Source organism: Terrapene carolina, unplaced genomic scaffold, assembly GCF_002925995.2.
Source record: "Terrapene carolina triunguis isolate 2854851 unplaced genomic scaffold, T_m_triunguis-2.0 Scaffold69, whole genome shotgun sequence".
Lineage (NCBI taxonomy): Eukaryota > Metazoa > Chordata > Testudines > Emydidae > Terrapene > Terrapene triunguis.
In genome coordinates, this window is record NW_020664420.1 from 13,464,420 (window position 1) to 13,489,683 (window position 25,264).

Genomic DNA, 25,264 nt, shown 5'->3' on the forward strand with positions numbered 1-25,264 from the left:
AACAGTTCCTCCTACATTTACTGATATTACAGCATGTTGTGTCTGGGTCTTAGCAGTTCTGGCTGCCTCTGCTTAGCCTAGACTAGTTTCCATATTTAGATTGTGTGTACCATGAAGCCTCCCTGTGCAATGCATTTTATTAAAACTGTGAAGGAAAACCTGGCAGCATATAATATTTGAAAACATCAGCCATTCAATCCCAGCAAAGCCTGCCAGCCTTTTTTCTATGCATAGGCCAATCTCCCATGACCACAAACTAGAAATGGTTGGACTAGCAATGGTACTGGGCATTGGGCAAAAAGAGTTCTTGATGACATTGGGGGGGGGAACCACTGATGGATTGAAAAATTGTGGGACTTGTCTTGTGTAGGTAGGGGGATAATTAGGTTGTACTTGGAGGGAGAGGCCAAGGGTCAAGGCGGGAGGGATGAGTATGTACCTATGATTTTGCTTACTGTGCACTGATCCCACTGAGACCAACGAAGGTTGGGACAGGAGTGTGGAAATTTTGGAGTGCTGTGTGAACACCCACGTAGTGCAAATATGATCAATGCAGCTCGGATATGTACCTCATTACTGAGTCTGGGTGCTTTGATTTAAAGATCTTCCAGTAATCTGAGCCATCACAGTAGAGAGGGAAGATGGGATGGACAAAAGAAAGGTGAGAAAAAGACAGGATGTAAAGAAGAGGGGTGAGAAAAAGAAGACCTCAAGTTTTATATAAATATACAAAGGTCTGAGGGCTTAACTGAGCTGAACCTTCTCAGGTTTGCTCATCACTCGTTGTGATGCCCATGGAGTCTTTTTGGCTAATTTTGCACTAACCATGTGGACTGTCAAATGGCTCCTGCTGTATTTTGTTGCCCTTTCAAATATTTCTCAAAGAGTAGGCTGTACCATCTGGTGGACAATCTGCCTGTGTGCTACAGCATCATACCTATCACAGTGTAGATGGGCCCAAAGTAACTGTCAGCTCTGCTGAACGCATCTACAGTAAACCAGAAGCTACACACCACGACTAAGGGCTACTCTATTAGTGGGCAAAGGAAGGATGGGGGCAAAGAGCATTGTCCCTGCATCTCACCCCTGTACAAGGGCTGAGCACAATGGGAGTCCTTGCATTCCATGGGGCCAGTGCCATGGCCAGTAGTAGCATCTCTAAACAGGATTAAGAACCATGAGACGTGGGCAGGACTCTTCTCACCAGCGGAGCTGGCAAGGCATAGAAGGGAGCAGAATCTGAAATCTGTGCTGCACTTGTGCTCCTGAGAGCTCCAGGAGTGCTGGGGGCAAATGGCTTTCAGAGCTCCCTGTGAGGCAGTGGGTTCACGTTGTCTCCACCTGGGCCTGCAGTAACATGCTGCAAACCAGATCCCTGCCCCAGAGTACACAGGACCCCGTGTCACATCTGGGGAGGATTCATCTTCAGTTGTTTCAAGAGCCTGGGCAGGGATCTGCTGGGAATCCCCCCAGGATGTTGCACGAGTGTGAATGGCAAGATGTTTGGCTTTCTTTTGTGTCTTTAAAAAACAAATCCTGCTATAACATACACTGAGCACTCCTGCTGCGGCTTCCCTCAGCCAATTAGTGTGGTGTTCTGCTGTATTCGCACCTATAGCCACACCCTCATCACTGATACAACAATAATAATTAATAATTTGATCCTAATTTTACAAACGGGGACTCAGACACAGAGAAATGAGGGGCCAGAGTTTTCAACAGAGCTCAGGGTCACATTTTCAACGGGGCTCAACACCCACAATTGGAGCCATGTTTTCAAAAGAACTCCGCTGCCATTTAGGCACCTGAAGAAAGGCCAGATTCTCAAAGCAGCTCAACACCCAACACATTGAGCTCATCTGGAAATCGAGCCCTACACGATTTGCCAAGGTCACAGACTGAGTCTGTGGCAGAGACAGGAATTGAACCTACCTTACCTTACAGCAGCATCTCCTGTGCCCCTATCCAATAGTGCTGTCATGTGACTGACACCCAATGGCAATCTAGTCAGCCATGCGAGGGTGGCCCTGAGACAAACACAGAACAGTCTCTTCAAATGCTTTCTGGGACCCCTGTTCTCCATAGATCTTGTTGGCCCTTCACCTTGTCTTCACCATTCAATCCTCGTAAAGCTTGTCCCCTGGTGTCAAGGGGAGATGTCTTTAAACAACTATTAACTATTTTCCCCCTCTTCGTGATTTTATACAGGAGGGGGAAATAGGGTCCTTTATCCCTAAGTGTTTACCACATTCACCTGCTCTGGAGCTACACTATCCTTCATGTGGAGTTTGGTGCAATCTTTTCTTTTAATTTTTTTTTTTTTACATATTGCACATCCCAGCATACCAGCACTGCTGACTCTGCAACCTTCACCTTCCCCCAGTGTCCCCTTTCCTAAGAACAGTGTGTGAACTTGCCAGACAGCGAAGGGAAGGTTTTTTTATACACTGAAGAGTGTAAATAAATAAATAAATAGATATATTCTGATTTTTGTATCTTTTTAGCATAGAGAGGCTAGGATAGTCATCTGGAAATAACTCAAACAACATTTTATGGATTGGGCTCTAATTCTTTAACATTGTAACTGCAAGCTAAACGGCTCAGGAGTTATAAGAGGAAATCAATATGTATCACTATTGATCTCCAAAAAATGTGTATCAGATTCATGTGTGTGATCACAGTGCCAAAACGATTAATTTGTCCACAGCTCTCTCATTTCTCAACAGAATTATATCTAGTTATATAATAAACTGTAAAAGATGTGTAAGTCTGGGATGTTAAGATTCAGCCTCTGTGTTGGATTGGTTTCAAAGAGCACTGCGCCAGGAAGGATACCTGGATTTGGGTTTTGCTTTTACATATTCATTCCCTAGTCCCAAGAGACTCAAGTGTATCACGGGGCAATAGGTTTAATTCAGGGTTTGGGAATTGGGAAGGGATTGAAATTGGGTGGTGACCTTTGGTTCTACAAAACACTTTCTGCCGGTTTATTTATTTATCTGAAGCAATATTAGAATTGTCTCCGATTCCCATATCCCCTCACATTCTCTTTTGAGGAGAATGCACACTGAAAGGGCATTTCTTAGTCACAGGTTCAGGGTTTAGAGAATGGACTTGCAGGGGGCCCACTGCCAAAGGGAATTCAGAGCTCTAAAACTTCTTAACAGCATGTAAAACAAGAGTGCCCACACTCTGAGATATCCATGGTTACATGTATCCCACCAAGTTGTAAAACATGGACCATGACTACTTTCTCCATGTAAAATTCTCTCTCTTCTCCCCACATATCCGTGACATTTTTCTTCCTGCACAACATTTAAAAACTCTTGCCCTGTCTACACTTACTGGGGATCAACGCTGCTGTCTCCTGTCGACGCAGCGCAGTGTAGACACCGCAGTAAGTTGACCTAAGCTAAGTCGACTCCAGCTACATTATTCACATAGCTGGAGTAGCATAACTTAGGTCAATTTAGTATAGACATGTCCTCTGACACTTCCTCCCTGGCACAACACCTAAAGTACTCATCCACGTCTTGATTGCCTCTCCCCACAATTACTATATGTTTCTCTTCTCTAACCTCCCTGACACTCATGTCACCTGCTCCAGTCTGTCCAAAGCATGAACATTAAAATGATCTACCTCATCATCAGTCTGACGATGTCCCCTCTTTGAAACCCTTTAGCAGATCTCCCTGGTCCACCATATCAAGATTAAACTTAAATCCTCACCTTCAAGTCCCTGAACAACTGGACTCTATCTAAGCCCTTGTCTCTCACTGGATTCCCTCATGCCCTCTGCTCAGCCAACAATGCCAGCTTTGGCATCCTGGTTATTTCTTTATCCCATTGCTATTTCTGTACCCTTTTCATCTGTCCCTTATGCACGGAAGATCCTCCCAACTCCAGTTTGCCGAATCATTGCCATTTTCTCGTTTAAATGCTTCTTAAAGACCCTTTTATGATGCCACCAAGAAGTAGATTGAAAATATTTTGGGGAAAAAAAATCTTCCTCTGAGTATCCTACTGCATCCTGTCTTCAATGTATCCGTCTTTTAGACTGTAAGCTCTTTAGGGTCTTCTCTGTGCCTTGTACCATGCCAATCACATTGTTAGTGCTTAACAACTAGTAAATATTAATTAATAATGATAAAATGCAGGATGAGGGCTAAACCCATCAACTGTGAGTTATTACTGTCGTTGTATTCAAACAAGTATTTTCTATTCATCTATCACAGAACTATACAAATTAGAATGGAAAAACCCATTCCTTCTCCTTGCTAGTGGAGGATTCCCTATATAATCTATGGATTGTCCCTTATACTACATCTTGCACAACTATTGTGGAAGATAGAGTAAACATGATAGCTATGTTATTGCAGACCTTAAAATTACGTTGAGCTGCCAGTGTTGTTACTCAGTGCCACAAAGCTTATATGATATAAAAAAGGCGTCTGTCAAAAGAACAACGTTCCATTTAATTTCTGCTCTCTTTAGCCAAGCAGATGACTTTTGGGGGGAAGGTATATCAGATTCAATTAACAATGTGAGCTGCTTGCCTCACTGATTTGTCCTGTCCTCTTCCTTCATCTTGTTCACTTACCCTTGCAGTGTGTCTACTTCTCAATGTATTACGAAGCCAATTCATCAAAGACAGAGTTTTTTAGCCTCAGGAGGGTTCCTAATAGTAGTGCTGTTTTTAGTGGGAGGGACTGATGCAGGATAAGGGTTGCTTCCTCCTGCCAAATTGATTGAGATCTTATGTCTTTATTAGCCCAATGGTAAGCAGGCGCACTCACTCATTAATATGCACACTGTTTGGTGCAATAGCTTGAGGGGGGTTTTTTTAGGTATTCCTAGAACTCAAATCAGAGTTTGATAAATTTAGAAGAAAAAAAAAGTAGCACTGCTGTTAGGAAGATTCATTAGGCAGCAAAATGCTGTTTTTGATAGATTTCCATTTAGGTATCTAAACCTGAAAATCCAGTTGCGATCTCCCAGTGTGTGTGTAGCACATCACATATGTCAGCTCCTATATCTTCCAATTAGATAAAGTACTTAAGTACTTGGGAACAACTAGATTTTGACCATATCTAGGTTTACAGCATTTTTGCTCTGCAACAATATAAAAATTCTGAAAACAAAAGGATTGTTATAAAAATATCAGGCTACATTTCAGCAAATGGGAGGGGAATCTCCTAGACACTGCTGGTTTCTGCTCCCAGGGAACTCAGTGCAATGACTTTTGAAACAATTCCTTTATTTTAGTTTTGTTGAGACGTTCACATGACAATTAGCCTATTGTTACTGATCTTCCTAATATTAAACTAGAGATAAGCCTGAACAAAATCCTGGATCTGAACTCCTCCAGATGGATGCCTGGATCTTGATCAAGATCCTGAACAAGCTCAGACCCATCTTTATTAACTGCATACTTCAGGGTATGCAGAGGCTTCTTTGTCTGTAGCTTGACAAGACCACCACACATTTCAGTGGAGCACTGTATTTCAAGAGCGTAGTTCCACTATAAGAAGATACCATCTGGATAGAAAACTGCTTCCTGAAGTCAAGGACCACATCTCAGGAGTGCAAATAGAAAAAGGCCAGTCAACCTGACAGCAAGTATGCCGAAAGAGATAGGGAGAGAGGCAACTTCGGAAGAAGAGATGAGACATCCACTTTACAGACGGAGGAGGGAGTTTGCCCAATAAATACTTCACATTGTTTCCCTTGTTTGCAGTGATATAGAGATCAACATAAAAAAACCACAATAGAACAAAATAAATTGGGCCAGATTCTTAGCTGGTATAATTCAGTGCAGCGCCACTGGTGATGATGGATTTACACCAGTTGAGAATCTGGCGCTCTATATTCATTTTTTAATGTATGTTTAATATGTATGATCTTAAAAATGTTGGGGGCTAATCATCTTAACAATTGCAAGCATGTAAATCCCATTAGATTCAATAGCAGTTGCGCCACACATCTGTCAAAAATATCCAACCATAAATGTCTTTCACATGCTTGCACTCAAGTAACAGACCTCTTCTTCCCTTGTTGCAGAAGTGCTACTTTATAGGGAATTACGCAATATGAATACATACCAAGGAAAGACAAGATGTCTAAAATGGGAGTGTTATCCAAAAGCAGTTAAACTTTTTAAGCAATGATGAAAAATGCAGGGAGGCTAATAATGTAACTCACTGAGGGGGCAGGGAAAAGCTACAGTAAGTGGATGGCTTGAGTGAAACTTAGCAGGTCATCAGTTTGTCCTGTTATCAAATGTACTAGAGTTCTACAAGCACTACTAACTTTCATAAAGGCAAACCCCCATGGAAAAACAACCTAACATTGAGAAGTGAGGAGAAACTCACCAGGGCTCAGCCCCTGCCCCCATCCCCAGTTTAGTTCCTTTGTTTCTTCAGGTGTTTTCAGCAGTCTTCCTTCTTGGGTGGGGAGTCAGTGGAGAAGAGCCTAGATTAACTCACTTCCCAGCCTTAAATAGGATTTGCATATGGTGGGAATCCTTTGTTTCCCAGTTTGACCTCCACCCCCTCTTAATGGAAAAACACTAGAAGTCCAATATGGTGTTCAGTACCAGGTTACATGATCATCTGATCCTGCAGTGTCAAAGCAGCATCCCAGTAAACTTCTCAGGAAGGAGGGAGATTAGTATCTTCAAAGTCTTACTGTCCTTCCTAATGGTCCATCCAGGATGTTTGCATACTTCTCTGGTGGGCGTTCCCCAGGTGAAAACACAGTTATAATTATTACATAGCCAACATTCCTAACTTCAGATACAGAAATGATATATGCATAAATATTGGATAATTACATTATGTAAATCATAACCTTTCCAATGATACCTCTCATGAGCCATCTTGCATAAAACATATCTTAGTTATGCCATATTCATATCATAAGCATATCTCTATGAAGAATATGGGGCATAGGCTCACAATCACTTTAACTGTTTTGGGCTAACAGGTATAACTACGATGCTCAGGGGTGTGAAAAATCCACACCCCCTGAGCGATGTCATTATACCGACCTCACCCCCTGTGTATACAGTGCTATGGCAGCGGGAGAGCTTCTCAGGGAGGTGGATCTCTCCCATCAGCCCGTCATTAGAGCACCAAAGCGGCACAGCTGCATCATTGAAGATGCACCAATGCAACGTTTTAAGTGTAGACGTACCTCAGTGGGGAATAGCTAGTGAGCACCAGCAACTGTGGGCTTTTCTCCATGTAGACAAGCCCTTAGTGTCATTATTGTTGTTTTATTTATTTCCTTGTTTCGCGATAGAGCCAAGAGTCCTCAGTGGGACTGTACCACACATCGAATAAAATACAATCTTTGTCCCTACCTGAACTTGCAAATAAGGAATATGATGAGAAACAATAGGCAATTGTTTTATTATTTGACGCTGCAATCTTTTCAAGCCAGATCACAAAACTAGCATTAGTGTCAACAAACAGACCCAGGACTGAATGTACATAGAAATTGCACTGCCTTCTCAATTCTAGACGTGGTGTTGAATGTACAAACAGGATATGCAAAAGATATTCAGCCAAATCAGGATTTGGGCATCTTGATGGGACAGTGCAGGGAAGCTGGTATGGTTTTGTGGATAAATAGATTATATCATTCTCCAGGGTCAGCCTGGAACCTTGTCTGATCATTAATATTATTGCTGAGCAAAAGAATAGTGATAATAAACAGACTGTCGCAAAGAGAAGAAATTCTCAAGTTTTTGTAACGTAAATAATGAGTACAGAAGCAGAAAGCATTTTTTGCGCACTTAGGATTCTATTCCCCTCAGTATCTTTGCAGACTGTAAATCCTACTAACAAATGTTTATCACAAGGAGAATAAGCATCATAATCAGAACTTTCTGCTATTAAGGAATTTTGGATCTAATGATCAGGGCCGGCTCCAGGCACCAGGCACCCAAGCTGGTGCTTGGGGCGGCACCTGGAGGGGGGCAGCGCGGCGCTCCGGCCGCCGGGGAGAGCGGGGCCACAGCCGGGCTCGCCGCCCTCCCCCCTGCGCTCTGGCCGCCGGGGGGAGAGCCGAGCCCCAGCCGGAGCTCGCCGCCCTGCCCCCAGCGCTCTGGCCGCTGCGGGGGGGAGAGCCGAGCCCCCGTCGGGGCTCACCGCCCTCCTCCCAGGGCTCCGGCCACCCTCCCCTCCAGCGCCCTCCCCCCGGCGGCCGGGGGGAGAGCGGAGCCCCCGCCAGGGCTCCGGCCGCCCTCCCCCCGGTGGCCGGGGGGAGAGTAGAGCCCCCGCCAGGGCTCCGGCCGCCCGCCCCCGGCTCCGGCCGGCCGGAGGCTTTTTTGCCTGGGGCGGCAAAAAAGCCAGAGCCGGCCCTGCTAATGATATAGGTGTTTATGGTCATTGAATCATTAAATCAGTACTTGATTTTGAGTGAGCAATTAATAAACCATGGAAACATTGTGTTAAAGTGCATTGTTAGTACCAGAGTTGCCCTCCACCAATGAAATTCTAGCGTCAGTAGTATAATTATTTAGCTCACTATTTCACGATTATAGTAATAACTATAGATAATTGCACAATATTATCTTTCACAAGATCATCTTCTCTACATAAATTAAAGGGTTCAAAAATATATTTTTCAAGGCAAAACCCTCCTAGGAAATCCATGGGGGGGATCTGAAATAAACAGCAGAAATGATGACTTATCTTGGTTGCAGCACAGACATGTGGCTTCTTCATCTGTTTCTTGCATAAGGTGATATCTGTGCTTAATTGGCCTAGAGGGACAGAGCATACCAGGGCTCCAAAGGAAAAATAAATTGTATGGATGTGTGACCAAAGATATAGCTGGAGTCCAATAGAATTACATTTGGGTTACAAATAAAAGGAATGTTTACATGACTTCTTTGGTTCTATTTTCATTAACTATAAATAAAGATATAAAGTGATTACCGTTTGTCCTAAACTCAGATCCCAAGGTTTAATTATGTTTATCATTATTATTACTTATTTATCTTCTAAGTGTCAACAACTGGTGTAGAACACAGGAAAATGCAATATCTGATTCCCCCAGACATAATGTAAAAAAAAGAAGGATGGAAAAATAAGACTAAGGGGTGGGAATATATGGCAGACCTGTGCTTTATATGCCACATCCATACAGGCACTAAAGGATCTTCTATCTTCTCATGCAGCTGCAGGCTCTTTTGTCACACTGCCTTAGAACATTGAGGAATATCATTGTGGCACATGGTTTTTAGGTCTGATTAAAAGCCATCACATTCCATAAGTTTGGTGTTCTTTTGCACTCAGAGACAAGGTGCTGGGACTTAGACATTCTTTCCATTCAAATATGATGAGCTTAATAAAGAGACAAGGTAGGTATGTTAATATCTTTTTTTGGACCAACTTCTGTTGGTGAGAGAAACAAACTTTTGAGTTTACGCAGAGCTCTTCTTCAGGACTGGGAAATGTACTCAGAGTGTCACAGCTCAATACAAGGTGGAATATAATTGTGTAGCACAAGTAGTTAACACATATTTCAAGGGACCATTCAAGGAGAAGTAGCCAGTTAACACCACTCCAGTCATAGTGGGGAAAGGAGAAAGGGGGGAAAAACCTAGCGGGAGGGGAGTTAGTGGGTTATAGATTGTGGTAATACAGACGCTCCCTGGGTTACGCAAACCCGATTTACACAAATCCACACTAACAGAAAAAGTTCCGTAAGCTAGAAATAGTAGTGGGTTTTGTTTGTTTGTTTGTTTTTTGTTGTTTTTTTGCATAATGGTCGGGTATATGTTTCCAACTTACGCAAAATTCGAGTTACTCAAGGCGTTCTGGAATGGAATGCTTGCGTAAGTCGGGGAGTGTCGGAACGGCATAAATCCAGTGTCTCTGCTCAGTCCATGAGTTTTAGTGTCTAGCGAAGTTATGAATTTACAAGCTCAGTTTTTAAAGGTGTTGTGCAGGTTTCCCTTGAGCATGAGGACTGAGGTCAGATAGGGAGTGATCGGTTTCTGAAAAGTGTTCTCTCACAGGTGATAGGGTGTTTTTATTTTTTTATCATTTTTCTGTGTGAGTTCATTTGAGAGAATAGTGATTGTCTGGTTTCATTGGGGCATTTAGTGCACTGAATGAGGTGCAACACATGTTGTGACAGGCACATGTAGGACTCATAGATCTTGAAAGATGTGTTTAGGGGGGTGTTGATCATCATAGCAATGGAGCTATGTCTACAGGTTTTCAATCTGTTGTTCTGGCAGGTTCTGGTGACATCATGAGTTGGTGTGTCCTGGTCTGTGGGGAACTTGCTTCTGATGATGAGCTTGGAGAGGGTGGGGGACTGTTTGAAGGCCAAAAGAGGGTGGTCAGCAAAGATTTCTTTCAGGATGTGGTCCCTATCAAGTATGGGTAGGGCCCTACCAAATTCAGGGTCCATTTTGGTCAATTTCACAATCATAGGATTTTTAAAATAATAAATTTCATTATTTTAGCAATTTAAATCTGAAATTTCACAATGTTGTAATTGTAGGGTTCCGGACCCAAAAAGGAGTTAGGGGGGTCGCAAGGTTATCATATGGCAGGTTGTGGTACTGCTACCCTTACTTCCGCGCTGCTGCTGGCAGGGTGCTGCCTTCAGAGCTGGGCGTCGGGCCAACAACCGCTGCTGTCCAGCCGCCCAGCTCTGAAGGCAGCGCAGAAGGGTGGCAAAATCATGACCCCCCCCAAAAAAAATAACCTTACGGCCCCCCCTGCAACTCCCTTTTGGGTCAGGACCCCCAATTTGAGAAACCCTGGTCTCCCCTGTGAAATCTGTATAGTATAGGGTAAAAGCACACAAAAGACCAGATTTCACAGGGGCTGTGGGGGAGACCAGATTTCATGGTCTGTGACGCATTATTCATGACCGTGAATTTGGTAGGGGCCTAAGTATGGTTGTAATTGTTTGATGATGCCCTGTATGAGTGCCAGTGTGGGGAGATAGGTGAAAACTAGGGGCATGCAGTCAGAAGGGGTTTTATTTCCATATTTGAGCTTAAGAAATCATTGTAATAAACATCTTGTGTGAGGCAATGCTTTGTTGTGTATATAAAGAGTACATTTCACATCTCCTCTACCATATAAAACAGTGAGGACTGTACACATGAATGGATAGCAGTAACTTGCAGAACAGTTTGCTGAATTAAATTTGAGTGTTTCCAAGTCACAGCCAGTGTAACATTCAACATTAACCACTCTTTTAGTCTCTATTTTCATTTTCTTTCCACTTCTAATGGAAATCCCTGCCAGGACCAACAGAAAAGCAGCGACAATTGCAACATTTAAACTAGACCTGAATTTAAACTGCACTGGAAAGAATATTATTGGTTATAAGTAAATTTGAGTTCACTGAGATTTGACTAGTGCTTTGTGTTCTTTTCTTTCTGTCTAAAACAATGAATTTCAGAGAGTGTTTTCAAGTGCTTTGGCTTAAAGGAAATAATAAATAAATTCTGGTCCTAAAATGAAAAATAGAACAAATAAATAGCATGTGTTGTAAAGAACACTCTGGGCCTTTATATTTCCATAACTTCTTTCATCTGATTTCAAAGCAAGTTACATACATTGGCTCCCATCCTGCAAAGATGTACATACGTGCTGAAAGTTAGCCATAAGGTCTGGTCTACATGAGAAAATTAAGTGGGCTTAACTAAATCACTCAGGGGTGTAAAAAATCAGAAGGATTTCCCAGAGGGAAAGAAAGAATTTGAAGGAGAGTGCTCTAACGGCTGAGCTATAGGATATTCTCAAGCAGGGCTCCCTCATGTTGAAGTATCAGGGGGTAGCCATGCTAGTCTGTATCCACAAAAACAACAAGGAGTCCAGTGGCACCTTAAAGGTGAGGTTTTTTACCCACAAAAGCTTATGCCCAAATAAATCTGTTACTCTTTAAGGTGCCACCAGACTCCTTGTGGTTCTCATGTTGAAGCTATGTTTGGAGTAGGGGGACTAGAACCTGGGTGTCCTAGATGGGTGCCCGAATCACTGGACTAGAGTCATTTCCACTTGCTTGCTCTTGTGTGCTTACTCTCTGGCCCAATCACTTTTTCATTATTTAACCCTGAGTGGAACAGCTTCAACAGGAGAGATTGAAGGGGTCCTACACCATAACATACTAGAGCTTAGTAGTTAGAAAATCTCTAGGTGCTGGAAGACCCCCTGTTCCAATCAAGCAGAGAGGGAAATTAAACCAGGGCCTCCCACATGAGTGTTCTAACCACTGGGCTAAAAGTTATAAGTTGGGTACCACCTTCATTTTGCATGGAGTGGTGGTGCCCAATTTATAACTTATAACTCGTTCCTGAAAGAAACGCTTTAGGTGCCTAAGCTGCCTGACTCAAGAGAAGGGTTCCTGTTTGTGACAGATATGGCAATTTCCTGCAATATCCTTGAAAAACCTGAGTGAATTAAGTTTAAGTATCTTTGGAGTCCATTGTATTAAATGCAAAGGTTATGTATTATTGTGATCCCTGGGAAGTTGTATGAACTTCAACAGGCTATATTGAACAATGGGCCAGACAAAAATGGACTTTTGAGCAGTGTCAAGTGGTTTGGCCGTTGAATCTCTGGGAGTGTATGTGGGGGGGTGAATGCAAATTTCTATCGCCAGTTATGCAAAACCCAGACTTGTGAAGCTACATCCTGAGAGAGGACCATGTCTGCTGATTACCTGTTCCCGGAATCAGAAGATAAAAGGCCCAGCCTGTATAAAGGAAAGACTGTACTATTCCTGGGTGTGTTTGTTCTCAGCTGAGGCCGTTATGAACTTATAACCATAAGAAAAACCCTTTGGTGGGGTTTGAAGGACTGGCTCCTACCAGAGCCCTTGCTGGATTTGGAGAGTTGATCTCTGGTAAGCTTATTAGCATGCGTGTAGGTTCTCTTATTGTTTTTAATATGTTTTTCACGTTAAGAATAAAGGTAATTGCTTAGAAAGAGCTGTGTGGTAACTCATAACTACTGGCAATTACGTTGTTCACAGCCTTCTAAGAGAAAACAAAGGGCAGATGCTGGCCTGTTTAGACAGTCTGGCTCGCTGGGAATATCAGAATATAGGTGAGGAACTGTGCAACCTGGAAAAATCCCTGATCAGGTGAGAGAGGCAGAGGTTTCTGCCCAGAAGAGGTGACAGCTGAGGAACCAGAAGCCTTTGTGTGCCCTTGGTGGACCACAGAAGGGGAATACAGGTGCGATTGCCCAGAACTGTGACAGAATGCTAAGCAGGGATACGACAGACTTGGGTGTCTATTTCAAAGAGAGGAGCAGGGCTTAGCGCACACTCCTCTCATCAGCATCTGCCATTGGCTAGTTTAGGTGTGGAGCTACCTACTATGCTGGCTTTTTCTAAGGCATTTATCTCTCCTTATGTATTGTATAGGGAGTCTAGGCATCTAACTCAGGCTTTGTGGAGCACAATGTTATTCCTGTGATTTTTCTAGGCACCTAATAGATAGGCACTGTGACCTTCAGCATTGCAGCACCTAAGGCTCTTTGTGGATCCAGGTCTCAGGTATTATCCACTGAGGGGCCATACAAGTACCATAGATGGTTTCCAACATTAAGACTAAACTACCCTTCACAGCTGACACACTGTAGGAACTCAAGAAATGTTCAGGTTGGAATATATCTGTTGCTGGTTTACACTATGCTATTTCCATTCTTATGCCAACTAACATAGCACCTCTTCAAGTCTCTCCATATGATTTTCAAACCATGCTTTGCAAACATTTTGGCACCCTTTTGGACTACTGCAGTGGTCCCCAAACGTTTTTTTTTTTGTCGTGCCCCCGCCCTTACCCATAAAGGAACCTGTCCCCACCACCACCACGCTCGAGCCCCGGCAGGAGCCGCAGCCAGGAGTGGGGTTGGAGCTGCGGTCGGGAGCTGGGGCGGGGAGTGGGGCCATGGTCGGGAGCTGGGGCCAGGCATGGGGCCGCGGTTGGGAGCTGGGGAGAGGGGTGGGGCCACAGCCTGGGCCCGCAGTCAGGGCTGGGAGCTGAGAGCCAAGGCTGTGGATGGGGCCATGGCTAGGGCTGGGAGCTGGGGCCGGGAGCTAGGGGCTGAGGCGAGGGCTGCGGTTGGGGCTGCGGTTAGGAGGGGAGCTGTGGCTGGGGGCAAGAGCGGGGCTGAGGCCGGGGCCAGGAGGCCGGGAGGCCAAAGTTGGGGCTTCAGCTGGGTCCACAGCCAGGAGCAGAGCCACAGCTGGGTCTGGGAGCGGGGCCAGGGCCCAAGCTGTGGTTGGGGCTGGGTTTGGAGCAGGGCCAGAGCACAGCTGGAGGCAGAGAGAGCCTGAGTGGTGCTTCCCCCCCACTGCCCATGGGAGCTGGCCTGCACCCCACTGTGCTCCCCCGAACATTCCTCTGCACACCCTTAAGGGGGCGTGCCCCACAGTTTGGGGACCACTGGTCTACTGGGACACATGCAAGGGCTTTTAGGGCCCTTTAGGTCTGGTGCATCTGAGCCCCAAATTCAGCTAAGCACTTAAACACCTGTTTAAGAGCATCCCTATTCAGCCAAACTCTTCAGTGTGTGCTTAATTTTAAGCACGAGTTTAAGTCTCATTGAATTCTGTGGAAATTGAGCACATGCTTAAACTTCAGCACGCGCTTAAATGCTTCGCTGCATCAGGATGGGGTTTACTCACATGCTTAAAGTTAAATTACATGTTTTGCTGAACCAGGGCCTTAGTCTTTAATCCATTCTTGATCATATTCCATATTCTCTATTATACTACAATCCTCTGCCCTCTAATTCATATTAAAGTCCTGAAGGTCTAGCGCCTGCTTTTTTTACACTCCCCATTTCTAGAATTCAGCACCCTTTCCTACTAGGAATTCTGGAGCATGGCACTGTCATCCTTTGTTAGGAGTTATTTGTAACCAATAATTGGTACAGAATTTTCAGAGGAAAATGTGATTTTCACATCGACGCTGTCCCTTTAATGACACGAAGGGAGCAGTTAGTTAAAAGAAGTGTTCTACCCAGGGCGTGGCTGCATTTCAGTGGTGTCTGATGTTATTCCTGAGCACGATTTGTAAAACGCCTCGGAATCTTTCAGGACAACCGGCACTCTGTGTGAATACAGGGTCCCTTTTTTTTAATCAATCTAGAACTGGAGATATTGCCATTTATAAATTAAAATGGATCTATTACATGAGAGATTCATGTAAACCAATCTTACCATTTTTATCCTGCATAAACTAGTCTGAGCTATGCTGGTCATACAGGCAGGGAATTGGCAGAGCTTATTAAAATGAAGTTCAGGATTGAGGTGGCTAATCCATCCAGCACTCTTCTATATTTCTAAATAACTGTGTGAGTGAGCAGAATTCTCTCTATTTCCCATATCCTGTAAAGGGTTGTATCCCAGGACAGCTGCCCCTCGGGAAGGAAGAAATTTGTGACCTTGTTAAGCTGAGCAAGCACATTAGTTGGTAGAGTAAAGACACTATAAGCATTTCCAGCTCAGCTGGAAAAGAGGTCACAATGCAGCCCTGCTGGCTGCCATTAGTGGACAATACACAGAGGTCTAAAAAGAAGAGTACAGCCTTGCGTTTTCAAGTATTCACGACAGAGCTAGGATAGTCATCTGTAGTAACTGGCTAGGCTGGAAAATAACTTGCAATGTCAACATCCTTGCTTACCTTTCACTGTGTAACTGAAAAAAATAAAAACTGCCCATTGTTCGGAAGGTTTAAACTCCCAACAGTTCAGAGACGATTCAGAGCGTCACATAAATAAGTCCTGCCATTTGCTGCAAGAGAAAGGTAAACTTGAAACGATGTGGCAAAGAGTTAGGATTTTGTAAGAATAGTTTTCTTTAGGGTTTACATTGCAATTTTGCCTAATTAGTCTCCAATAATTAATGCTGTGAGTGTAACGGAGATGTAATCAGACAAAATGCTGGTATGTAAACCCCATGGAAGCAATACATCTTTTGATAGTAATGATTATGTTCTTTTTTATTATTAAAGATCCCATTAAAAAGAATTTATGATTTTCCCCTTTGTGAGAGAAATAATAAACATTACATTGGATGCTCTTATTTTTGGTATTGAGCAACAGGGTAGGTGTAATTAGCCACAGTTAAAAAGAGATTTTGTCAGAAAGGCTTTTGGGGCACATTACAAGCCAAATTACAGCCCAATCGATTTTTACATGTGGAAATACAGTACCGATAAATTACTCAAACACAGTTGTTTGAAGAAATGTTTGGATCCTGCAAAAAACATGCTAGAGCGGGAAACAATGGAACCAAGGGACAGATTACTAGCTGGAAAAGACACAGACTTGTGTGCACAAGGACACTCAAGCAATTCTTTCATGGATCTGTTTTCCAGGGAATTGCTTTACTTCCTGAAAATGCACTTTGTACTGTTGTTAAACAATGACATCCATCCAAGCTATACTAAAATCTGGCTCCTAATAGGTACTTGACTGAATACCAGCCAAAATTCTGGTAAAAAATTTTTCTCTAGCTAACTTTTCACTGTTGTTATTGGTTTGAATTCCAGTAGCACCCAAAGGCCCCTAGTCTGGATCAGGGTCCCAGTGTAGAAGCACATTAGGAAGAGATAGTCTTTGTCCTGAAGAGATTACAGTCTAAACAGACTAAATCAAAGAGCGAAGGAAACGAATGCAGTATACAAGCAGAGAGACCAGGGTCACTGGCACACACATTTTTAGATCCATGTTTTATTTTGTTTTTAAACATAAGATATCCCCAGCTGCCCAGCCACTGCGGTTCTAGCAGATGCTTCTTTTTCCCATCCTATGGACTGGGTCTGTCTTTCAGAGACGGCTGGAGTGGGGAAGGTTCAGGTGTCAGACCTCTTGTGTTACCATGGGTGTTCCCTCAGGCCTAACATACTAAGGATCTTCCTGATGATGTTGTCTGGAGGGCACTAGGGGTGCGTTCCTGATCAGACAGCAGTCTCTCAAATTCAGAAGTCTTAGTAGGCAAATGTTAGAATTTCCACACACACAATTCATTTTGTCCAAGTCAATTTAGGGCTCATGCCAGCGAAGTTCATGCATGCATGAAATGCAAGGTTTAATTACTCAAACTTTATTGCAAGGAACATTCAAGGATCATGCTAAGTTAATGGTACTCTTGTATATTCCGCGCATAAGCTTTCTGTTGTGCATGTGTGATCCTTGCATTTTTGCTTGTATGGGTGGGTGCAATTTCAGTGTATTATGCACAGGTATCAGAATCGTTCTACATTGATTGCAGGTGTTTGTACATGCAGTGTGGGCACATGAAAGTGCAGGCAAAGTTTTACATAAAGCTACCTGCAGGCTAAAGGCTGAAAATGCATCCCTATATCTGTATAGATTTTTTTCATGTGTGCACCCACACACACGAGCAAAAGTACAAGGTCCAAACCTACGTGATGCAAGGATTATGTATGGAATATGCAAGAACACTCTTAACTAGAGATAACACTTGTGTAACACCAACAGACCACGGTTGTCGTCGGGCGGGATCAAACCTTGGACCTCTGGAGCTAAATGCATGAGCCTCTACTGCATGACCTAAAAGCTACGTGGCCCTTAGCTAATGCTGTAGCAGACTTATTAATCTCTTAGTGGTCTCGGTGCCACTAGAGGTGACAGAGCACCACACCCAGGAGGCATGTGGGTTACATACTTCCCCTAGCTGAGGAAGCACGTGCCAAGCTTCAGAGACTTCTTAGGTGAAATCCCGGACAAGCCCCTACTTGTAACACCAACAGACACCACAGTCATTGGCGGGCAGGATCGAACCTGGGACCTCGGGAGCTAAATGAATGAGCTGTTATTGAATGAGCTAAAAACCATAGGGTCCTTAGCTAAGGCTGTAGCAGATGCATTAATCTCTAAGTATATGTCTCAGTGCTAGTAGAGGTGACAGAGCACCACACCCAGGAGGCATGTGGGTTACACTTGCATGTTCCTCACAATAAAACCTTGAATAACTGAACTGGGGATCCGGCCCTGTTTTATGGGACTATGTGTTTGACTATTAGTATTGATCATTTCAGAAGCCTAGGAGGGATCTTGCTCCTGTGGAGTACTTGAAGGAGCACAAAATGTTGAATGAAGAGGAGGCAGGAGACAGTTAATTCTGATGGAGCCTGCAGGCTGGTTCACACACATTATCTCTCTATATCATTGCAATCAAGCACAAGAAAGGGTTCAGGTTTGGGAAAGGGCTGCAGCAGCATGGCAGAAATTGTTACATGGTGTTTTACGACACTGGTTGTTGGTTACAGCAACAGTAGAACCAAGCGGTTGTGAAATACATTTCATCTGCAGAGAAATAACCCTCAGGGAAGCAGATGTATCTGGTAACAGCAAAGTAAGGCAGTAGTGGTGATTTACAAGGTTTTGGGGAGACAGTCCCTTGATAACATTGGTTAGGCACTTCAGCAGCCAGAAAAATCCCTTGGAGCAAGGAGATGAGCCCCGCAGGTTAATCACGTTGGTAGGGACTCAACACACCTTGTGGGTTTGCCTTGTGAGAGGCCGGTATGGCTATGACCCCAGGTATCAGATGGTATGTGGTTAATGTAATTTTTATTGGTTCTCTGAATTCTTGTCTTCAATAAAGTTGCAACCTTTTCCCACATCTTCATTTAAGGCTATCTTGGGACAATGGTTTAGTCTGATTTTTTTTTTATGCTGTTGTACTAAGCAGTCAAATACAGTACCTGTGACACAAGTATCACTAATTGCTCTCACCACAGTTTGGCTTCTAATTTGGCCAAAGACCATTTTCAGTTATGCAATATCTGACCTTATGCTGCAATTAGACTCCAGACTGATCATTAGATTATTCAGCTCCTCCCTGTTTGAATTCATCCGACCTACACACTGATTAGTGAGATTCCTCGCAAACATACCTTTGCTAGTAGTTAGTAAATGTGATGGCATCAGCATTGCCTTCATGGGGAACTAGCACTCTTTCCTAGCTGGCAATAAAGTGTCACAGACTGTAGCAGGCAGTGAGGGAGGAAATGAAATGAGAACTGTTAAAAAATGCTGAATGTTTGCTCTTTGCTTTTCGCCACAGAGACATCCCAGGGGTGTTGATAACATTCTGCGGCGCGCTGTGTTAACACCTGTGCGTTGCAAGCCTGTAGTTCAGAGGAGACTGACTGCAATGCTGCGGTTGGGGAAAAAAGGGCATCTCAGAGGTGGGAAATCTTGATGTGGTGTGAGAGACAAGAAACCCATCAATACAAACCAGGATTTAAAGGATGCCTACAGCTACAGCTACAACTGGCAAAAACAGAACCCTTAATTCACCTATAACGGCAGCTGCATAGGTGATAGCAACAGTGGCTGCTGTAGTGTGGTGCAGGTAGGCGTAAGTGTTTTAATCACCATGTTGAGGTTAGATAAGGTGCTGGTAAAAATACCTGAGCCCTGACTACTCCACAGTTTCCACGATTATTTTCAATAGTGGAGCTGCACATGTGGTGAATTGCAGCTACGACGATTGCTAGTGTAGACAAAGCTTATGAGAACCCAGCCTCACATTGAAAGCTAAGCTGTATAAGCCACCAGAATGAACAGGGGAATTGGTCAGGTGGCTGTGCTCTTGATTAACCTCTCCTGCCTGTAATAAATGCCTGAAAGACCAAACAAAGCGTAGTCATTAAATCAAGATGAGTGTGTCCCTTGTAATAGCAACAACATTATAAACGACCCCCTACCTATTCAGCAGCATCAAACCACTCTCCACACATTTAAACAAACATAAATATAAAACCTATCACGGGGGTCTGAGGAGGAAACAAGATGAGAGAGGTAATTATGGGGTGATGAGAATGGGGAGAAAACAGTTTGATGACGTTGTTTAAAGCTGGTTGGAGACAGGGGGAGGATGCTTCCATATGCCAGCACAATAATAGTGCCATCACCCACTGCCTTAAAATGCAGTGCTGGGACTCCAAATATTGATGATGTGAGTTCAGACACCCATCAGGGTACAGATAGAGAATATAGTGAGAGTCTAAAAACATCAACAGTCTCTGTTTAAAGTCAATCCACCACTGTATAAGAAATGTATAAACACGTGGCTGATGTGATGCAGTCACAGATACTGAAGGTAACTAGCCAAATTGCTGTTGCATTCTGGACAAGTTGCCAGTGCTGGAGAGGCCATGACAGCCCAGGAAGAAGTTAGCCTCATTGAGCTTACTAGTCATGAGTTACGTGCACAAAGAAAACCAATCAGCTGCATGGAGCTATCTGTAGAAAGGGAGTGGCTGAAGAACACAATGCCTGAACTAGTGCCCTCAGTAACTGAGGTCAGACAACAGGAGCAATAACAATGTCTCATAACAATGACATCTACCCTGAAGAAAGACTTGTTTTCCCAGGGTTAGAAAAAGGTGCATAGAGCTGGCAGTATGCTCCAGTCATTTCTCTAAAACAGAGTTGCAGGGTCCACAGAGCAAGCAATATAAAACTGTGTACTATCACTCAACTGATGAGACTCTACACCATCTTTAGACATGATTCACTCCCCTAGGTATGGTCAGCAATTCCACTGTCTACTCTGAATAATGATCACTGATAAGGCTCATACTAGTGCACTTATTCACAGAGGGCTAGAAAATAGCACTGTTACAGTGGTGCTGTGAAGGCCTCCAGAGTTATGGATGAGCGGTTCCAGCATCAACTTCAGTTTTCTGGGATTTTGGTCCTGCCACCACAAATATTCGCAAAGAAATCTTTCAAGCCATTTGGTAACTCAAAACAGATTGATTGTTATGTCCTCACCAGAGCAGCCATTTGCAATTGCTCAAAAGGCTTCTTCTAGATTTTAGCACGCAGAATCAGCCTGCATGCACAACAGATGTATATAAGTCCGTGCTTTAAATCTGGGTTCACTATCTTTTGGCCCAGCTGTTCAGTTTATGCAAGGGATCCAGGGGCTGGATACTATGAGATGCTGAGCACTCTGGTCTCAATTCAGCAATCCACATCAATAATTAAATAAAGCTAAGCACATGCTTAAGTGCTTTGTTGGACCTGGGCCAGAGTGCTCAGCACCATGTAGATTGAGTGATAGACTTAAATAGCTCAATCCGTTTAGCTTAACAATGAGAAAGTTAAGAGGTGACTTGATTACCGCCTGTAAGTATCTACATAGGGAAGAAATATTAAATAATGGGCTCTTCAGTCTAGCAGAGAAAGATATAACAGGCAGGGCCGGCTCTGGCTTTTTGGCCGCCCCAAGCAAAAAAAACAACAACAAAAAACCTGTGGCGGGTCCGGAGGGGGGGGGGCGGGGGACCGGCTGGGGGGGGGGGGGGAGGAGAAGGGAGCGGGTGGGAGAGAGAGAGAAGGGGGCGGCCAGGGCTACAACGGGGGCGCTGCCACGCGGCCCCTCCCGCTGCGCCGCCTCCTGCCGCCTGCCGCGAGGGCTCCGCTCCGGTCGGCGGGGAGGGAAGGAAGAGGACTGCCCTGCAGGGCGCTCTGGTTCTCCGCACCGCCGCCTCCTACAGGGCGGCCGGAGCGGAACAACAACAACAAAAAAAGCGGCCGTGCCGCCCTAGGATTGGGCAGAATGCCGCCTCCAACAATCTGCCGCCCCAAGCACCAGCTTGCTCAGCTGGTGCCTGGAGCCGGCCCTGCTAACAGGATCCAATGGCTAGAAGTTGAAGCCAGATAAATTCAGACTGGAAAGAAGGTGTAAATTTTTAATGTGGAGAGTAATTAACCATTGGAATAATTTACTAAGGGTCATGATGGATTCTCCATCACTGACCATGTTAAATCAAGATTAGATGTTTTTCTAAAAGCTATGCTCTAGGAATTATTTTGGCCTGTATTTATAGGGGGTGAGAGTAGATGATCACAGTGGTCCCTTCTGGCCTTGGATCTATGAATCTAGGATTTGAAACAAGCAATCACTTGAAACAGGATAATAAATGGGCATGAGCTGCTGCTTGGGAAATCTACAGGAGAGAGAATGTAATTGAATAAAAGGTATTCACACACTTTTATCTGAGCAGTTATGGCAACTGTAGCATTTACTGAGCGGTCATAGCATGCCTTTCTACGTACAATGTATAGAATTTGTTCAACAGCAATTCAGCTGCACTAATTGCATGGGCAAAAGAAGATGCACAAATCTATGTAGCCATATGGGCCAAATTCTCAAATTCGGACCCATTAATTACTTCCACACTATTTGCACCTGCACCTGCAAAACATGCACTCGCAAATAGGCACCTACCTGCTCAGATCAGTTAATTGCCTTCATATGTACCTGACTGTGCATGCCATTAATCAGTTTGCAAGGCAAAGGCTGGATTGTGCTTTGCGAGCGCAGTGTGTGCATGGATACAATTTACAGGTGCATCTTGGGTGCCTGAATTTGAAAGTGTCTTTATGGAAAACCATTATGGGGGGAAATCATTTTAAGATCTTTCATGACCTTTGGAATTTTGTTTCAAGAGATATTTCATGCAAATTTCCATCTATAGCTGCCCTGAATTCTTTGCTCATTGGAAGCTCAGCTGAAAGGATCAGAGTTTTATACTGTAGTATTTGCTGTGGATCATAAAACAATGCATGCGCAACTTCAATTTATTGTATGGATTGATTTTTTTTTTCAATTTCAAAATGCACAAGCACATTTTTTTAATGATGTGCAGTCAGGAATTTGGCAGACTGCTTAATTCCACATACTGTAAGGAGGTAGCAGGGAGCCTTTTCCATTGTGAATCGAATGGAATTTGTGATTTGCATGCACCTTTTGAGTCAAAATCAAACATTTGCCCTGGATTGGCCCTGGTTTAATTAAAATGATGAGAATGTGTGATATGCTTTTGGTCTAAGGCAAAAAGGATGCACAGTACTGAAATTTGGAACAAACATTAAAAAAAATTGAGAAATGCATGGTTGGAAGTGATAAGAAATGCCAAGACTATGTATTACATGGGATCACGGGATGAAAATAGAAAATATCCTAAAAAAATTCTGGCGTACTGTGAAACCGTTGTAGGAAGGTTTGGATAGGATTACATGCTTTATGGATAATGTCCCTGTAACTAACACTGTAGATGTTTGTAATCTTTGCCATAGTCTTTCTGTACAGCTGATGGGGTTGCTCATCAGTGCTAGCAGATTCCTCTCCTCCCCCCCCCCTTTCTGACTGGATGGGGGGGGGTGGGTAAACCTTTTTTCTTGAAGGATTCTGCTTGGAAAAATGGATGGTTATCATAAAATTAAGTAAAAAAAAAAAGCTGAAAATATTTCTCAATGACCACCTTTAGAAAGGCAACTGCTCATTTGTCCTGAGAGTTATTGAAATAGTCACAAAAATTGGTTTTCCACTCCTTTTATTATTAATTATTATTATTTGTTATTTATTTATATTGTGATAGTACCTAAGAACCCCAGTCATGGACCTAAACCCCATTGCACTAGGCACTGTACAAACACTTTTGTCTCTTTTAAAGGAATTTTCTCATAGGGGTTGGAAATGAATAAAAGCCCCAAAATACCTTAGGTTTCTTTGTATCTTCATTGTTCCTATCTCATTTAATATAAATATTTACATACATTTTCCTTCAAGGAGTTAATTTCTCCACATTCCCCCTCTGATTTTTTCAGTCTGTTTTTTGACTAACCTGATCTCTTCAGACAAGCTGTTTATGTTGATGATCAATTCAAAAGCATCCGAGGGATGGGGGTGTCAAAATTGTATCTGAGTCAACATTTTCACATTTACGTGCATGAAGTTAGGCTCCTAAATCCATATCACAACACTAAAAAAAAAGGAGCCTGATTTTCAAAGGTGCTGAGCACCTGCAACTCCCAGTGACTGCACTGGAACTAGCGGGTGCTCAGCGCTTCTACAAATCAGGCCAATGGATATTTAAGTGCCAACTTTTTGGCAACCAGATTTGAAAATGTTGGTCAATATCTTGAAAATCAGTGAGCTTGAGCTGTGTGTGTGTGTGTGTGTGTGTGTGTAAGCGCGGATCTGTCCGCTCAGTACTCCATCTGTCTGTCCCCTGGCTGGACCACAGGAAAGATAAGGGTGCTTCTAGTGGATTGTCCAAATGAGTTCTTTTGAACATGTGGTAAGCACCTGTGATTTAGCAGCTGAAGGACAGGATTTTTCCAGCCCTACCTTCTTTGTGTGCATGCCTGTTTTCTGCAGCATTGGGTGAAAGCACATTAGAGCCATGCTCAGTCTGTGCATACCCAAAGTATTCTTTTTTGGACATGATGTTTTAAGTACATTCCATTTTTTTTTTCAAAAAGGTTTATTTAAAGAAAAAAACTCCAGAAGTTCATTTTTTAAAAGGTGTGTGTGATATAAACAGCTTTCCTTGTCCTATCAAGAATATGGTTGGAGAACTGAATGGTTCAAAGAACAAAACGTGTTACCTTTAGGTCACTGATTTGATGCCAATCCAGATCAGACCAAAGTGCCTGAAAGTCATTGCAATTTAACAGCTGTTCAATTGCCTGTATGAACACAAACACATTCATTATATATATACTAAGAGTCTGTAATATTTACCTATATAAAGGTGTACTTTCTTCTATTTTTATCTCTGCTGAAGTTTTTTTAGTGTTGGTTGTATGCAGCAGTTTCACAGGATACAATAATTTTCCCCCATATTAATTTTGACTTTTTCTATTCAGCAAACACTAATTTTCCCCTCTCTGTGTTTCCTATTGCACCAGGTACAATATGTGAGTAGTTTTTGTTTTCATTCCTAATTATTTTGAAGTCTCAGCTTTACTATTGCATTTTCCTACACTGCCAGCAGATGGCACTAGAGCTCCCAAGAGTCAGTTTTACTTGATTTCTCCACATTCTCCACTCATTCTGATTTCTAGTCATCTTAAAGGAAAACTGTCAATTTTAAAAGCACATTTATCTCTGAAGGCTTGATATCTACGGCTGAGGTAAGTAGCACTTAAGGCCCCAGTGCTGGAAAAAAACATACATATGTGCATGGTTGGGTTAGCAAGGTTGAGAGCAGGAGTGAATTGATAAGTAAGGTTCTGGGTGAACTGAGTGTGGGTGGGCTGGGAGAAAGCAAGGGGAGATGTTAGGGTATGAGCTACACTGGAGATTTGGGACTATGAGAGAAGGTGTGACAGAGGGATACATTCTGCTGCCTCCCTTCCTGCTCTTTACTGCAAAGTGCCCCAGTTTTATATTCATCAATCTCCCTTACCTCCCATCAAAATCTTCCCCCCTGAGT